The sequence below is a fragment of the Musca autumnalis genome, unplaced genomic scaffold, assembly GCF_047663935.1.
Source record: "Musca autumnalis isolate F117 unplaced genomic scaffold, ASM4766393v1 scaffold_2, whole genome shotgun sequence".
Classification (NCBI taxonomy): domain Eukaryota; kingdom Metazoa; phylum Arthropoda; class Insecta; order Diptera; family Muscidae; genus Musca; species Musca autumnalis.
The window spans coordinates 236386387-236392348 of NW_027411755.1; positions in this window are offsets into that span (position 1 = coordinate 236386387).

Consider the following 5962-nt stretch of genomic DNA (forward strand, 5'->3'; position numbering starts at 1 on the left):
GAAATATGGAATAACAGAACGGCGTTAATAAGTTTTTAACGGTGACATCGGGGTTATTTTTTTAATTTTGCTAAATAACGGTAATTGATTTAAAAGGGTTCACACCGGTTGTGCGGTTTCTGCTTGAAAAAAAAATGATACAAATTTGTACTAGGTTGTCCTTTTTCATTTATTTAAACACAATCAGCCTGTTGCTTGTTTTGCTCCAGTAAAAGAATAAATAAAAAAAGGAACCTAATTCAAATTCGTCTTGGCCGTTCTTTATTGTTGTACACGAAATAAAGCCACGCGAGCAAGAAAAATCCATAGTGTTTCTACCTTCGAAATCAAATTGTGCTCATTTGAAATGAACTTATAGTACGGTTACATTAAGGTCTGCGTACTTCTTTTACTTCTGATAAAAGAATAAAAAAGAAAAGGGCAACGCAGTTCGAAATTTGATCGGCCTTCTTTACTATTTTATTTTTATTATGTCAGAAATGAAGCAGGAAAGCAAGGCAACCAGGCAAGGCAGCTTATGTACACAGGCCTTTAGATCTTTGTTCCTTTACTTTTTTAATGGTAAAAGTGGTAAAAGAGAAAAGTGTCAAAATTGCTCTCTCATGAACATTTTTACCAGAAAAGTAAAGGAACGGAAAAATGGTACATCTGGTAGCAATGTCAAAAAGAAACATAAAAATCAATTTGCGTCTTTTATTTCACAGTTTTTAATTTAGTTTTATCAGCGTTCGACTTTTTCTTCTGTTTTTCGTCCATTTTTTCTTCCACTTTTTACCTGCAGAAATTTGTCTGGTAGCCTGTGGTAGAAGAGAAAGGCATATGTGCTCTCTCTCAAAAATTGCTGCCAGTTTTATCTCTTTTTGGGGTTAAGGAACGCTTTGCAGGTTAAAAATTTTAATCTCAGGTAAGTAAAGGAACACAGCTTAGAGTTTTTTGCCAGGTTTAACCACTTCATGAGTATTTATTTGACGTTTGCGCTATGGAATTGACATTTGAAACCCAAACCCACTGGGTTAATTCGGTTAAGTGTAACCGGGGTAAATCATTTTATTACGACATAACATCAAGGACAAAATTGAGTTAATCAAATGAATAGAATGAATCATGGTTTAATAATAAAGGTTAGCCAAAGCTTTATGTCAATTTAAATTTTTTCATTCGAGTATGCCTAAAACTTCAAAACAATATAAACAAACTGTGTATGTGTGTGTGGTGTTTGAATAATATGCTAAACAATTTTAAAAACAATCGAATTCAATGATTTTTAAAATTGTTTTTAGACCATTTGCATTGAAACAATCAGTTAGTTGATCATATTCACAATTCGATTATGTGGAGAAAACATAACTCTTCATTAATTTTTCTCGTTTTTTATAAAATGCTCAAAAATGCATTGTAAACAAACTCACTTGTTGCTTTTATTTTGAAGTTTTAGGAATTCAAGAAAAACAAGGGTTCTATAGATATTTTTCATTTAAATCTACCTCTTTACTTATACCATGGAATGAATCATAAAACTTACAAAAAAGCCCCCCATTTGGAATATTCTTTCATCTCTGTCACGGATCTCTCGAAGAAAGTAACCAATTTCATCTATACTTTTTATATCGTAATATTTCTACTGGAGGTAGATCAGTTTGTAACGACAAGTTTCCTCCGGTTGCTGGGATAGACTCACGGAGGTAGGGTTCGTCACAGAAAATTTATATTGAAGTGACTGAGAGTGAAAGAAAGAGTTTTGGTTACAAGTTCTGAGGTTATACTTTATTGAACAACTCAAGCTGAAAACACATTCAACGTTTGAGTTAAGTTTTGTGTCATTTCTGGTAGAAGAATAAAAAAAAATTGAAACTTGGCAGCACTTTGTCTTTATTCGTCTACCAGAAATGACACTAAACTTTACTCAAACGTTGGATGTGTTTTCAGCTTCAATGTGCTACGCTATCTTATGCTTGGTTTACATTTACGAAATCCACTCGATTTCAACTGTCAAATCCATAGTTTAAATGTCAAATGAATCCAATGGATTTCAGATGAGATTTCATTTGACGTTTGAGGTATGGAATTGACAGTTGAAACTAAACTACTTATCCTATTGCGCTGGGCAAGGTACGGTCGAATGTGGGCTGCTTCGCTGCTGTGGCGGTGGGATGACGTCGGCTATGTGGCTTATGTCGGTGTTGTAGTCGGCGATTCACCAGATCCACGACGGTACTGGTGTCAGCTCCCTCGGTAAAGACTGGCGTCAATGCTCACGACGGCTCTTGACCAATATAACGCATTCTTTGTTTATGTTCTGGCCCACGACGGCTCTCGAACCGGGTATCGATCGCTTTTCCTTATGTTCGGGCCCACGACGGTTCTTGAACGAGATTTCCCTCACGTTCCCGTATGTTCGGGCCCACGACGGCTTTTGAACGGGATTTCGATCACTTTTCCTTATGTTCTGGCCCACGACGGCTCTCGAACAGGTTATCGTACACTTTCTTCTTAAGTTCAGGCCAACGACGGCTCTTGAACTTCGCGCAAAATCTATCAAAATCACTTAGTTTCTTAAGTTCAGACCAACGACGGTTCTTGAACTTCGTGGGGAAAATCCATAAAATTCACTTAAATTCTTAAGTTCGGACCAACGATGGTTTTTGACGTTCGCGGCAAAATCTGTCAAAATCACTTATATTCTTAAGTTCAGACCAACGACGGTTCTTGAACTTCGCGGGAGAAATCTGTTAAAATCACTTAATTCTTAAGTTCAGACCAACGACGGTTCTTGAACTTCACGGGGAAAATCTGATAAAACACTCAATTTCTTAAGTTCCGACCAACGACGGTTCTTGAACTTCGCGGGGAAAAATATATTAGAATCACTTAAATTCTTAAGTTCAGACCAACGACGGTTCTTGAAATTCGCGGCAAAATTTATTAAAATCACTTAATTTCTTCTGTTCAGACCAACGACGGTTCTTGAACTTCGCGGCAAAATCTATTAAAAATCACTTTAATTCTCAGCGCTTAAATCTGGTTAGGATCACTTGTTTTCTTCGCTTTACCGACTGATTCACTTTCCTCTTCGGTCTGATATCCAGGTTGACCGCTGTGCACTGACTGATCGTTTTCTCGTTCTTACCAGTTTAAAGGTCTTAAACCACGAACTATAACAGGTATACAAAGACATGATTATAGTTAAAAGTATCGAGATGCAACGATTGCGTTGGCTAGGCCATATCGTAAGAATGAACTATGATGAACCCGCTAAAAAGGCGTCAAATGGCGGTGCAAGTAGAATCGGGAGGCCTAAGCATTGATGGAGCATACAAGGGGATTAAGAAATAAGAAGGCGCGGTATTCCAAAAAGCGAAGAGAAAAACAGAAAGAATTGGAGATCTTTTCTTTGTTCGGTCTATGGAACAAATGTTCTGTAATGGGCCAGCTAAGTAAGAAGTTGAAGATTGTTCGAGGATCCTCTGCAATTTTTTTCGAACTACTCATTGTGCTTCTTTTTACAGCGATATTATTTTATTCATGGGTAAACCCATGCTTCAGATATAAGTAGTCCTTACCGCGGTGCAATGTTAAACACGCCTGGAAGCCACATTTCTGTGTATTTTGTTAGATTCAGACTCGGCGACAAGAAAGATGTGTCTGGATACTTCCGCTGACAGTATCGATACTTTTCTAGAACTCTTATTAAGTAATAGACCGGTCTGTGATAAGCTATGCGACGCCAGCGTGGTATGCAAATGTTAGTGCTACGCAGTGGAATTTGCCAGAACTTTTCCCGTGCAGCAGCACAATGGGATGTTGTTGTTGTAGTGCCTGCTTGGTTGTTACCGCCGTGAGCATCCCTGCCACGATCTAGTGGACAGTCTACAAGCACTCGGGCGCGTCAGGAAAGATATCCATGAGGTCCAAAGGTATAAGCGAGAACCCCTAGATCAACAAACCTGATAGGTTCAGGTTTGAATAGCATTCACACTGATGCAGTCGCACAGACAGTACATAGATACAGTGTGAATGCCGTACTTGGGGACAAGTACCCATCATTGCAGAAGAACTCTAGCTGCCAAGGCAAACACGAGTGGTTTTAGGTCAGTTAAGATCTGGACGATGCAGCCGCCTCAATTCGATTGGGCCCGAATTGATGCCACGATACCTATCACATTCAATTGTTTAGCTGTTCAGACCATCCTCACCTGTTTTATGACTCTTTATAGAAGGAACCATCGTTGCTACAACAACAACATCTGTAGCAGTAACAATTTTTAGCAGATCCGCGTTGCTACAACAACAACATCTGTAGCAGTAATATTTTTTAGCAGATCCGCATAAAAATATTTGTTTTTCTGTACAACGTTCTATTTTTGTTAAAATTTTATTAATTTTGAAACATAAACAAAACTTGAAATTTGTTACCATTGTCAATTTTGAAAGAAAGCGGGCATAAGTGAAGGGTTGATTTTTTATGGTTTTTTTCGAACCTGTTCTACCTTCCTTATTCTACCATGGGCTCAATTACGTTTCTATGTCCCAATTTACATTAGGCGAGTTTACTTGCGGCAATTGTCAGTTTGATGGAAAGAGAGGTGAGGTGTATGGTAACCCTTTGCCTCTCAACACCTTCTCTCAGCCACAAACTGACAATTGCCGCAAGTAAACTCGCCTAATGAATGTCCCAATTTACATTAGGCGAGTTTACTTGCGGCAACTGTCAGTTTGATGGAGAGAGAGGTGAGGCATATGGTAACCCTTTGCCTCTCAGCCCCCTCTCTCACCTACAAACTGACAATTGCCGCAAGTAAACTCGCCTAATGTAAATTGGGTCTAAATTGTGACTATGAAAATGTGATATGAAAACTTTTATAACTAGGCGTTTACACAAGACAGACTGTCTGCAAATACAACTCTGATTTACTAACACATACATACATTTGTCGGCTGTCACTGTCGGCTCACAGACAGTCGGGTTAAAAAAGTTTTGACATTTTTTGTAAAAATAAGTGAGATAATAATTAAAATGTGTTGGAAACAAAAGAACATGAACAAAAACAAAATATGTGAAAAGAAACAAAAAGAAATCGACGATTTTCAGTCATAATTTTACAACTTTTTTTGCAGTTGTCTGGACGTCTACGTCACACGGGCAAGTTTTGGGTTTTTTGACAATCAATACATGAAATACATAAACCAACTGTCCTGTCATGTGTAAATGCAGGAAAAAGGAGAAAACTGTCAATTGAAAAAAATTATAAAGGAAATCTTTTTCATTTCAAATTTGCATGTAACAAGAATACAGTCCCTTGCCTTATCGCTTCACTCAAGACCTATATAAGGTAGGCCAATAAGACCACCAGATTATTATGTTTGTTGTCAAAAACATTATTGTGATTTAAAATACAAAGAAACTCAAATCACAATAATGTAAAATCTATAAAGGCCAGAACAGAATCAATCGATGATTGCTTTGCTCGCTTCCAAGATCTATTTAACAGGTCACGTAAGTAGCACAACAACAACTCTATTTTGGCCGAAAATTCTTCAATATGTCAAAATGTTTGTTTACGTTTTCATACAATTTATTCACAATAACAAAATATTTGACAGATTGAAACCAATCAGCTGGCCGTTTTACGCCACCTTATATTTTCATCATGCTCGCTTCCCAAATGTGAAATTATGAAGGAATGCCAGAGCCTCCTAAAGGCGGATTTGCAAAGAGACTCTCGCATTCCTTTATAATTTGACATTTGGGGAAGCAAGTAAGCGACGATAGATTCTGTTCTGCCCTTTATGTTTATTTTCAAAAGTTGTTAACAGAATTCGGATAGGAAGACCTTCTATAGGCTTTGGCTCATGATGAAATAATTAATAATTAAATAGATCTTGCTTTGGCTTCACTTATGTCTAATTTTTAGACCCCTACACTCATGGCCCATTCACAATTGAACATTTTGTATGATCAGCT